The following is a 13001-nucleotide window of genomic DNA, read 5'->3' on the forward strand; positions in this document are numbered from 1 at the left end:
TAGGTGAAAATTGTGTATCAGATAGGGACTTGTACCTAGAATCAAGGACCATGAAACATCAATAATAAGAAAAAAAGAATTAAATGGGCAAAAGATTTGAATGGTTCACCAAAGAAGTGATACAGGTAGTAAATAAGCACATGAAAATGCTACACATGATTAGTCCTTAGGAAAATGTGAATTACAATAGACCTTCGAGTTACGACCAGCCTGACTTATGAACAACTTGGGTTATGACTGAAATTTTAGTTTTAACTTATGACAAAGTTTTGAGTTATGACCCAAACGCAGGCCACTTGTGCTTCCAGATGGTTTCAGATACAGATCTAACCCATAAAGAGTTCTGAAAGGAGCATTACAACATCCTTTCCTGTGTGGGGTTAACTGAGAAATCCTGGGCCAATGTCTCTCTAAGGACACTGAGATCTGCCTGAATACAGGAGAGGGACTTTGAAGGCTGTGTAGAGGAGCCTGAGGCTTCAGTTGACCAACTTGAGTTACAACCAGCCCTTGTGAACGAACTGAGTTCATAAATCAAGGGTCCACTGTACAGCCATAATGAGATACTACTACAAACCTATTACAATGGCTTCTAACATTTTTTTGAAGGACAATACCAGCTGTCGGTAAGGATATGGAGGAACTGGAATTCTCACCCATTGAGGATGGGAATATATGACCCCCGCTAAAAATGAGAAGCTACAGGGGAAGTGTAGGTAGAGGGGAGTGAAGGAGGTATAAAAATGAGCGAAATAGTTACATGCATGTACCAATCTGCCAAAACGAACCCCATTAATAAGAAAAAAAACTTGGAGTATCAGAAAATAAATACATAAAATGGTACTATCTGGGAAACAGTTTAGAAGTTTCTTACAAAATTAAACATGTACTTACCATACAATGCAGCAATCCTATTCCCAGCAAAATAAAAACTTACAGCCACACAAAAATCTTTACACCAGTGTTTGTGGAGACCTTATTCATAATCATTAAACAATGGTGATAACCCAAATATTTGTCAACTGGTGAACAGACAAGCAAACTGTGGTGCTTCCATCCAACAGCGCGCTATTTAGCAATAAGAAGGAATGAGCTACGAATACTCAATATATGAGTGACTCAAAATCAGCATGCCAAGTGACAGCCAGACTTGCGTACTGCATGTTCTTACTTAGCTGAGATCCTAGAAAGAGCATAACTGTCACCGAACAGATCAGGGGTGCCGGCACTGGGGTTGGTGGAAATACTGAACCATGCCAGGATGGAATCTGGGGGTGATGGAATTGTATTACATCTTGATTATAACGGTCATTCCACACTAGCATGCATTTGTCAAACCTGAGAACATCAAAAAGAATGAATCTTACTGCATGTAAAATTTTTTAATGAATTTTATTTAACTATTTTTTGGTGCTGAGGATCAAACCAGGGCCTTAGGCATGCTAGGCAAGTGCTCTACCACTGAGCTGTATCCCCAGACCTAAAGTAAATTGTTTAAAAGAATATTTTTTGTAATAGTTGGTGAAATCTGGATCGGGGTTACATTTTTTCAAGTTAAATCTCTAGTATTTGATTCCAATACAGAGGTTTTCAAAGAGAATATCCTTGATTTTAAAGTGACACATAAAGTATTTACAGGTAAAATGTCATGGATTTACTTCCAAATAGATCATGAAAAAACCAGCATGTGGACATAGAAAAAGTGCCAAAAGCAAATGCAGTCAAAGAGAATAAGTAGTGAAAACAGGCGAAGAGCATTGGAGAGCCCTGAAATATTTTCACACCTTCTCTAAGGATGAAGGTTTTAAAAGCACAACGCTTTTACCAAAAGAAAGGATGCCTAAGAGAAAGTGAGATGGTGAATGCAGACAGCTCCGATGCATTCTGCATAAAGGGAAGCGAAGAAAGACAAGAGGAGCTGCAGAGAGAGGGGGCCCGGGAGGTTTGGGGATTTTTAAGATGAGGAATAACACGGTAGGCTTTCACGCCAATGGCAATAAGCCAGTGAAGGAGAAAGTTGAATAAACTCAGAATAAACTACAGTTAAACCAGACTCAAATACTTAGCTGCCTTCCTCATCATCTTTTCTCCCCTGCTCCAAGCCCCAGGCCCCAGCCCCACTGACCTCTGTCCTCTCTCTGCCTTGGGACCACCGCCTGCGCCCCCTATCCCCGCTTTGCCCTCTGTCCGGAGCACCAGGCCCAGCTGCTTGTCATCCTTCTGGCTCAGCAAGTGTGCCCTCTCCCTGAGCACTCCACACCCTGCCACATCACATCTTCACAGCCCTTGTCACCGTGATCCATGACACATGTGCTGGCTGCTGTCCATTTCCCTGACATGCCAGCGAGAGGTTCCAGGCATACAGGTTCATATTTATATTTTACATCCATATTCCCAGCACATAACCAGCATTCTTTTGTTAAATTGGTGTATAGATTTTTTAAATACATTGCTTTGCTGGCAGAGGGCTCCGTGTGACCCCACTGCCATGTTCCTAAACATGCCCTTCTCCTCTGGGATTCTGGCCACTCTCCTGCCCCAGCCCCTCAGCAGCAAGCATTGCCCAAAAGAGGAAGTCCAAACTCAGCTCCAGCCAGGGCTCACATCCCCCACCCCCTTTCTGGGTCCCCACACACCCGAAGTCAAAGCCACGCAGGAGCATTTGTGACAGGATGTCACCCTTTCACACCTCAGCCTGAAGTACCCTTCCACCGCCGCTCGGGTCTTTAAGATCCAGGCCAAACCTTTACCCCACAGAGCTTCTAACTCAGCAACTTCCAAATGGGAGCTCCTTCCTGCAGAATCACCTGCAGGAGCACCTGCAGGGTGCTGAGTAGCACCAAACATGGTCCTGTCCACTATTATCTCAATCTGCACACCGGCCCAGTGGCCAGGGCTCAGCATCGTGTCCAGGTTGTGGATGGTGAAACCGAGGCTTAGAGAAGCAAAGGAATGGCCTCCAAGTACCCAGTCCAGGATTCTGTCAGGATTCAAATCCACGCCTGTGGGTCCAGAGCCCAAGCTCCTAACCCCTGCCACAACCCCCCATGTGGACATAGGCCCATCTGTGCTCTGAACTGTGGTTTTCAGACAGCTGTAAATGCCTTTCATAGATGCTCGAAGGAACAGCAGCAGCATCCCAGAGATGCAGGGAGCAGAACCTTGACCCATGTCTGCTGCCTCTGTCTGCTGAGCCTTCTGCCACCACCTCCTATGCCCCAGCTCTTCTTGCCCAAGGCTGGCAGCATTCCTGGGCTCTTGAGAGCTGGGGCACTGAGGTCTCTCCCTGCCCTTGTGAATGGTTTTGTGATTCTAACCATTTTCCAAGGCACTGCGCACTTACCCCAAACTGGGTCTATGTTCTAGCATCACCCCAGCTTCTACTCCAGCTCAAGGATGTCACACTGCCATTACAGTGCGCTTCCTGCCTCCAGGCAGAAATCCATGTGCCCTACTCCTTGTTCCCCCAGCCCAACAGGTCTGTAAGGGAGGAGCTAGTAAGTGAGGTCAGTTTCACATAAAGGAAACTGAGGCACAGTTAGAAAACTTATCCCACTATTATATACCTAAAGTGTACCAATAAAATTAATTTTAAAAAAAGAAAAGAAAAGAAAACTTATCCCAGCCTCCCCAGCTATTAGAGACTGGGCTGAGATTTGAACCCAGGGTCAAATGTTTTGGCTCCAGGGTCTGTATCCTATTGACCATTGTGGTTTTATGACTATGCCAGATTACACAGCCAAGGGCAATTAGGGTAGCAGAGGGGATTAAAGCTCCTAATCATCTGACCTTGAAAGGGAAGAGGATCCGGATTATCCGTAATCACAAGAGACCTTCAAATGCAGAAGAGGATAGAAAGTCAGATGTAAGATGTTGAGAAGCTGCTAGTTTAGATAGAGGGATGGGCCACGAGCTGCCCCAAGCTGAGAAAGGCAAAGTGATGAGAGGGACACAATCCTGACCACACCTTTGTTCTAGTCCAGCTCCATGCCACATTCCCGGCTTCTAACCTCATCCTTGTTTGAAGCCACAGGTATGCGGTGTTTTGTTACAGCAACTGCAGGAGACTCACCACAAGGTTCCATGGTGGTGAGATCACAAGGCAAAGCCCCAGCCTACACACCCTGTCCTTGCCCCCGAGGGGAGATTCACCTGAGTTCCACCTGAGCTTTGTCTGGCCACAGGTGCAACCAGATATTTTAACCCAAAGCCAGATGTGGCTCTGCTTCCCTGCAAGTCAGAAGCCAAGAGGGAGGTCAGAAGCCAGGGACCCATCAGGTCCTGCCTGCCCAGTGGCCATGCAGCCCCATACAGCAGCAGGTGGAGCCTCATTTCCAAAGTCCTCCCAAGGCCCAGGTGAACTTGTTCCTCCCAAGAGCACCTGTGTCCAAGGAATGGCCTTATTGGGAAAAGAGAGGAAGGGGGAAGAGAAGTGGGGGTAAAAAGGAGAGGTGAGAGAGACATCAAGTCTGCATGAGGAGAAACAGGGTTTTAATTACTCCTTTGCTTAACCTCATTGTACCTTGAGGTATTTTAACATTACTCTCCCTGGCAGGAAGGATTGATTGATTGTCTCTTGGCATTCAGAAACCCTGATTAATGTAAAACTAACCAGTCATTCTGAACTCTGGGGAATTAATCACTTAAATGGGGGAATTACTCAATAAACCATTCAAACATGCAATAAACCAAGCCATTAAAAATTAATCGCTCGACATCCCGGCCGTGTAAACAGGGCTAATAAGATCCTGGCAGTCTTGAGTAAGAAGGAAAAGGAGGTTAGAGGAAATCAGTGTCATTAGCCTGCTGCTGCCAAGGTCCAGGGTGGACAGGCCAATGGCAAGGACACACATCAGGTCACTGTCATATGATCCCTGCATCCTTGAACCCTGGCCCCAGGACAAAGGCAGATTAAGGAGCAGGGAACCCTCACTGAGCTCCTAGGAGAAGGTGGCAGATGGGCTTGGGGCTACAGCCTTCAGCAAGTATTTACTGAGTGCGTGTGCCAGGCACTGTGCTGAGCACTGCAGGCACAGCCATGAAAAAGGAAATGGTGATGCTGGGGGGGGGGGGGGGGTGTAGATGCACACACATGTGTGTTACAGGGAGACAGAAAATATATTTGTTTCATAAAGCACTGGGTGCAAAGAACAATAAAGAAAGGATAAGAGTAGAAAATCATGAGAAAGAACAAGTTCAGGAGGAGGTGCTATTTGACCGAGACTCAGAAGACATGAGGGCACAAAGAACACTGTGACTGCAAAAGCCAACACCCTGACAGGGAGGGAGAAGTGAGGTCCCAGAGGTCTGGAGTTTCCCTGGGTGTGGGAAGCACAGGACATCCTTAGGAAACCCTATGAACCCCAGCTTGGACCCCAGAGAGCTGTCCAGCTACTGAAGGCTTCTGAGCAGCAGAATTATGACTGCTGATGGGTTGAGGATGGACGATGGAAGAGCTGGAAGCAGGAATAGCAGGTAGCCATCAGGGAATAGCAGGTAGCCACTGACTCCCTCATCCGCATCCCTGGTTGGGAACACCCACATCTCACTTTAGACTTGTCTTTCCCCCATTCTATGTGTGGCTTAGATGGGACTTGTTTATTCCACACTCAACCCAGAGGCACATCCCAACCCTCTGAGGACAGTGATTGGTTCATAGAGAAACATGTGACCCAACCCAAGCTAATGAGATGGAGGAACCTTCACTGAGGGCTTCTGGGAAAGAACTATTTTTCCTCTCATCACTGTATGCCCCCACAGAACCACTGTCTCTTGGTTAGCCCATGATGTCAGTTCCAAAACTACCCAGTCATAGCTGTTATGTGGCAACAGCGTGAGGATAAAGTAAACCTGTGAGAAAAAGCAGAGCCAAGAATATCATGGAGAAAAAGTGCTTGACATCATGAACTTCTGGACCAGGACAGGCCCCCAACCCACCTGAGTTCCAGCTCCCACCCAGCCCCGTGGTACCTTCCAGTGGGAGTTGCTGCTGCTGCTGCTGCTTCTGTGGTTTGGAGAAGTGCCTCCACCACAAGGCCCACATGGGAAAGCCTGCCTTTCTCTCTGCTTGGAGACTGCCCTGAGCCACTACAGGCCCCAAGGCAGCAGTCAAGCAGATATGGACTGCAACTGTGCTGAGCTCAAATAAATCTTTACTCACCACAAACTGATCATCCCAGGCGTTCATCACAGTGACAGAAAGGAGACTACAAGCTAGCAGAAGCCAATAAGGAGACAGACTGGCTGGGCCCTACCACAGGGAAGTAACACCCAAAAGAGGAGCTTGAGACACAGCAGAGGAAAAGCCAGACAGCACTCATATTGCCCTGGACCCCTCACACATTCAAAAACCCAGAAAAGTTCCCAGAAGAATATAAAATTCCAGTATTGATTTTTTAAAGTTCTGAGCAAACTAAATTAAATGGTAACCAAAGTACTTCCACCTCCAAAGGGCTCCACCCCTATGGCTTGCTTTCTACCAAATAAATTAGGTAACTTCTACCAAACAGATTATCCTTAGCACAAACAAAATAGGAAAAAGAAGTTCACACACTCATTTCAGGAGGCAAGTATGAGCTGAATTCCAAAACTGACTAAAGGTAAAAAGAAGCAAAAGAAAAGAATAGGCCCACTTCACTTGGGAACATATTCACAACAATCCAAAATAAAGTGCCAGAAACCGTGTCTAAGAGTCGATTAAAAACAAACAAGGGGGATGCGGTGAAGCTCAGCTCCACAGCACTTTCCTTGCATGCTTGAGACCTGGCTTCCATCCCCTGTGCTGCAAAACAACTACTAATAGACAAACAAAAAGTAATCTGGCAGAGCAGCAACATGGCTACGGGCACGGGCCTGAGGCAGGTACCTGGGTTCTAACCCCAGCTCTGTGCTTTACCAGCTATAATTTATTCATTTGGTGCTGAGGATAGAACCCGGGCCTCTACCACTGAGCTCCACTCCAGCCCCTACTAGCTCTAGTATCTCCTGCAGACCTAAGAGGGGACCCAGGCCAGTGCCCTAAGTCCCTCTTCCCACTGAGTGCACACACATATATGTACACACACAAGAGCGCGCACACACACATGCTTCAGGAGCTGGAGCTCAGCACAGTGCTAGCTCAACATGCACTCTCAACTCACACAGTCTGTGCCTGGGGAAACACGTGCTCCAGCAGCAGCTTCATGGGGACAGGAGCAGCTGAGTCCAGATGCCGACGGGTGTCCTGTCTATGCTTCAGGAGCAGCCGAGTCCAGATGCCGATCGGTGTCCTGTCTATGCTGCAGCTCACATCGGAAGGACACACTTGGCATTGCAGGAGGACCTGAGCTGCAGACAGCCTTCAGTAAGAGGAAAGACCAGTTGGCCACCTTGTCACACCTTCCCCTTCACACGCAGGCACCAGGTGCTGCCAGATGAAGCATGTCCTAGCAGTGGCAGGTGCGTCTCTTCTTCCCCTGCCCTCCCCACTATGGGGTAGCAGAGGTCCCCAGGAATGAGCTGGAAGAGCACGGGACTCACAGCAGCTATGGGGGCAGTGCAGGGACAAAGAAGCCATGTGGCCCATACTCATAGAGGCCCAGGGCCACTTGTCAAAGCTAAGTGCCTCTGCCAACCACCCATACTGGCTACCAAGTGCACTGGGTATGCCACACTTATACTTGCACAGGCTGCGTAAATTTAAGTTTGAAATAACTTTGATTTAAAAATTTGTATTGATCTATACTTCACCTTTGAATGCTTGTAGATCATTCTGAATTTTAGATGAAAAACTTTTTGACAGCTTGAGAAATTTGTTTTTTAACATTTACTTCAACTGCTAAGTGTTTACAGCTTCAGTTTATATATTTTGAACATAATTAGGTTTCATTTTTAATCCTTTCTATTAGTATTGCCAGTACAACACAAACTGGAAATCTTGATAACATCAACATTTAGTTGTCATGTTGAATTGGAGGCAAAAGATTAAGTTTTATGGAGTAAACATGATTTATGAGTCATATATGACTTTGTTACCCAACCAGGTATCTCATATTTATCAATGGAATGCCTAAATACATAGTAATAATTCAATTCGGTCATCTTGGTATCTTTGCAGATGTTACCTTTTATCAAGGTCTATTTCCTCAGACAGGAGGATAGAATATGTTTTATTGGACAGTCTGTTAGCTTGTTTTGTAACTTTAAATATTTAGAACTGGTACGTATGTGTCCATTTATTCTCTTCCCCTGGCCCTGCAAATGCTAGAATTGGGATCAAGGTTGTGTGACTTTGGGCAAGTTCATCAGCCTTTCTGTGCCTACTTTGTCTCATCTGTAAGAAGGAAATAATCAATAGTTGCTAAAAGGATCAAGAACATGAGTCTTTAAAGAGCACCCACAATACATCAGGGCACACGGGAGGAGCTGTGTAAGGACTTCCGGGCAAAGGTGTGCAAAAGCATCAGGTCATATTTAACATCTAATTTATTTTTTAAAACTCAAACAAGAAATTGAAGAGAATTTCCTGAATTGGATAAATGCTGCCCAGCAGAACCAACAGCTAACGCCGTTCTCCAGGGAGATCTTAGCCGGATCCCTTTTAAGACTGGAATGAAGGCAAATGAGCCTGTCTGCTCTGCTGCTTCTCAGCACCCCCCTGGGGCCCTGGCAAATGCAGGAGGACAAGAAGAAATGAAGTGCAGAACCATCAGAAGAGGGGAGAGAGAGCCACCAAGGTTCTCACTTAGAGCAGTGGCATCAATTACAGAAAAACCCCGCACAATCTGAACACTTACGGAGCGGTGAACTTAAAAATTAATAGCATCTTGCACACCAGCAGTAACCAACCAGAAAACATAACAGAAAACGAAATACCATTCAGATGGTCAATTAAAAATATATCAGCTATTTTTAATTGACCTACATGCCCAAGACCAGAGAAAAATTTAAATTATTAAAATGACAAGGAAAAAACCTAAATATCATGCTCACATTGTTTGCAGGTTAACTGTCCAAAGGCGTGTAGAAACTTTAAGGCGGTTTCAATAATAATTACACCGGGGACTTCAGAGACTTTGGTCAACTCAAGCTAAAGTGGCCTGGCAGAAAAGAAGGCCCAGCCATTGCTCAGGTTAAAAGAAGGGGAGAGGAGCTGGAGCCTCAGGATGATTGCAAGATGTCCCAAAGGTGCCACCAAAAAGGCCATGGGAGCACGTGAACAGAAACAGCGAAACCAAAGGGACAGGCAAGCACAGAGGGAAAACCTCTTGGGGTGGGCCGGAGACAACAGGACCTGGGCACAGCAGAAAGAGGGGCTGGGGGTGGCGGCAGCAGAGCTGATCCCCAATGTGGAGGAAACCCAAGCTGTGGCTTCACCATCCAGAGAGCACAAAGGAATCCAGAAGGACTCAAGTCCTCAAGCTAACAGGTAAGACTGGAACCTGAAGGGGAGAGGCGGTGGGAGTCCTTTTGGTCTTGACAAAGGAAAGGACTTCTAAGAACGAGACAGCAAACACCCCTTACACACAATTTCTAAGGCAAAAGAAAGAGACAGAAGAGCATAAAAATGATTGATCTCTGTCAGCGGAAAGCACGGTGCATTTAACAGAAATATATCAAACCAGAGGAGATGCGGGCAATGTGTAAAGTGACAAGTAAGGAACTTAGAAATCAACAAGAAAACAAGTCAGAGAGATGGGAAGTGGAGCCAGTGCATGGCACGTCCACCCAGAGCCTTGCAACGATGCCCATCACATGCTTCACCACGATCAGGTCAGTGGGCTCAGAAAATCATGGTGCCAGGGAGGCAAGAGGAGGCCCCCAGGCTACGGGCAGAACAAGACCCACTGGTGGATGTCAAGGCCTGGTGACGCTGCCGACCCATGTCTGGCGTCCACCCCTCCAGGACTGTGGCCAGTCCCAGTATTGTTCTCAGAGCTGGACACCAGAGAGGGGACCCGCATGGGCAGCACCCAGGAGACACAGGGATGAGGACGCACGCAGGGAAAGCCTGCTTGCTGGCAGATGTGACAGTAACGGGAACATGGCTTCCCATGAGACCTGAGTGGAAAAGGTGAAGCACAGCCCACGTGCTTCACGCTAAAACACACTCATCTCGGGACAGAGGCAGCGGGTGTGTCCCCCGGGAGGCCGCAACAGCGGGGACTGGGGATGAAAGATTTTTTAAAAACAAAAGCCAGAGAGGGCCTTTGACAGAAAAATAGTAGAATGATATGAACCAGTGTTTTACCTGGAGGACAAAACAGAAGAACAGAATGTGACAAAAAACAGTTCTGTGTTTGAAAAGCACGGCTGGAGAGCATGCGAAGGCGATCTCCAGTCCCCGGTGTCCTGTGAGAGATGGGACAGGCTCAGACCAGCTGGCTGGACCGCAGGGCAAAGCTGGACAGAGAGAAACCTTCCAAGGGTCTCACACATGCTCTCCCTGCAAAGTGTCCCTCTCATGCTCGGCAGCCAGTGGGTGACTGCTGCGTTTCCTCCAAGAGCCGCCCCCCGAGTCACTTCCAAGCACAGTGATGCCCTGCCTCCCATCCTGCCACCTCCTACTCCACTGCACACAGCTGACTGACTTCCCACCCAACGGGTGTACCCGGCCCCTCTTCACTCTGGCCCTGGCACCTCATGGGTAGTACATGTCTGTGGTGAGAGCCACATCCCACAGCACTTTTGTGGCAGAATCCAGTGAGAGGCAGAGCTCAGGCCAACTACCCGACCTCGGCCTTCAGGCAGTACCGGAGTGGTACACCAGTGCTACACCTTCTGCGGGGAGAACCAGGCACCTCTACAGAGAGGACAGGGTGGGAGACTTGGAGTGTGGTGTCACCTCAGGGTCTGGCTGTGCAAAAGGCCTTCAAGGGAGGGCCCCTTGGTCACCAGCTTCCATCCTCTGTCTATGCAGATTCCATAGCACCACCATCTCCTGCTTAGTCCAGGCCCACCTCACTCACTCACAGCCAAATCAGACTTCTTGGCCCACCCCCACTCTGCTGGGGACAGTGGCTCTGTTCCTCAGCAGCCATCACAAGCCTGGCATTGTGCCTAGAGCTTCACATCTCTCCCAGTCCCCAGAAAGCCAGGGTTCCTCGTCCTTTTTACAGATAAGAGGCCAAGGTTCCAGCAGGTAACACAGTCTGTCACAAGAGGCATGTCCAAGCCACTGGCTTCCAGAATGTTCTCCAGTCGCACACAACACTGGGCTCTGCAGGAAGAAGGGCCTTTGGGCACTGTCACAGCAGGAATTGGGCCTCATCGGTGTCACCTCATACAGTCACAGGGGCCCTAGGAGGTAGTGGCTTCCCCCCACCCTTAGAGGCACAGAAGCTGAATCTCCAGTACCTGGGGGAACTTGGCCAGCTCTACTGAGAGGCTGCAGAGTTCAGATTCCCCTGCACTGGGCTGGCCTGCAGGCTGAGGACTCCATCCGAGCCAAGTGCCTGCCAGGGCAGGGGCAGGTGCTCCAGATGATGTCCTGGCAGTAGCACACGTGCGACACAGGCCCAGAGCAGGCCACACAGGGGTGCCCAGGTGGGGACAGGAGTGGATGCTGTCCCTGGGGCTGGGCCAGTTGCCACCGGAGTGCAGGTGACATGCAAGCTGCCATTCTGGAAACACCAGTGTGGACGGGAAGCAGGCCAGTCAATCTCCCACATAGACAGACCACCGACAGTGGCCCCTGATGCCACTGTCACAGTCGGACCCAGGTCACATCACCAGTGCGGAAGAAGACACCACCTCGATTACCACGAAGCACAAGGGTTTGAACCCTGGATGGGCCAGAGGGGAACTGCGCAAGCTGAGGGCTGGAGAGCTCCACACCCCACACCAGATTGTACACATGTGCACACACATGCGTGCACACACACGCACGCACACACACACACACACACAGACATGTGCACACCCTGCTTTCTCATGGTATCAGTACTGTCATACAGGACTTAAGCTCTCTGACCCTGGTGGCACTGAGGATAAAGCCGAGTGGTGATGAGGTTAGATGTGATCAACCCAGGGGGGCTTAGGCTGTTGCTGACCTTGGGCAAACTGCTACCAGCCCCAGCCTCAGTTTCCTGTTCTGTAGAGTGGGGAGATAGTGTCTCTGTCCTGGGACATGGTGAGAATACCATGAGACGCTGTGTGTGGAAGCAGGGCACATCAGCTAACGCACCTCCACTGCCACTCACCAACTACACCAGTACTACACTCCCACTACACTCGGGAGGCCAGCAGGAGCCCCTCCCTGCAATGAGCACACATGCGTGCACGTGCACACGTGTGTTTACACACACAGGCCACACACAGCCTTCCTCCTCTGCCCACCAAGCCCCCTGGGCATCTTTCTCTGCCCTTATCCTCCCAGGAACCAGATCACCTACTCCATTCTGGGCATGCTCAGTTGCTAGGGCAGCTGGGGCCCCCAGGATCTGCTGCTCACGCTGACTTCAGGGCGGCCGCCCTGGTGTGACACCGGGAGACAGCATCATTCCCACAGCCCCTGTGGAGCACAGCAAGCCATTCTGGGCTCCCTCCCTCACCAGTGTGGCTTTTAAAGGCCCCAGGGGGGATTCTGGGGACCCATCCAGGCAGGAAGGGGCGGCGGGGCAATGCGATGCCACACACCACGCCAGTTTCTTGGCACACACACTGGGGCAGGACTGCCAAGTCCCAGGGTGGGACAGCCGCACATGAAGCCCCTGCCTCACCCACGTGCAGCCCCCTGAACTTGGCGGCAGTCTGCAGCCCCAGGGTGCAAAGCTCCTCCCAGGGGTTCACACCCCACATCTACACACACCCAACTCCTGGGGCTTGACCCGGACGCCCCTGTTCCATTTCCCCGTTCCCTGGATGAGGGAAGAGAACCTGCAACCTCCGCCTTCTGCTCTGTGCCGCCCGCGCTCTCGCTGAGCTGCCTTTTATTGCTCCTGAATCTCTGCTGCTGTTGCTAAAGCTTCTCTCTAAGTCCCCAGTAATGGAGGGAAGGAAGGGAAAACTAAAAATAGAAGAGA

General features: G+C 49.3%; 1 protein-coding gene across 2 annotated transcripts in view; it reads right to left on the reverse strand.

Moving 5' to 3' along the window:
• Actl8 (actin like 8) overlaps positions 1 to 13001 on the reverse strand; it is a 57497-nt gene that overhangs the window by 11699 nt on the left and 32797 nt on the right. The window contains exon 2 of one of the 2 annotated variants that reach the window (XM_021262921.2): positions 7140 to 7337. The exons of the other annotated variant lie outside the window; for it this stretch is intronic. The gene's annotated coding sequence lies outside the window, so the exon portion shown is untranslated. The remainder of the gene's footprint in view (positions 1 to 7139; positions 7338 to 13001) is intronic. 2 annotated transcript variants of the gene reach the window in all.

Source organism: Heterocephalus glaber, unplaced genomic scaffold, assembly GCF_053883595.1.
Source record: "Heterocephalus glaber isolate CG9 unplaced genomic scaffold, H.glaber_assembly_v1.0 deba00001452, whole genome shotgun sequence".
NCBI lineage: Eukaryota > Metazoa > Chordata > Mammalia > Rodentia > Bathyergidae > Heterocephalus > Heterocephalus glaber.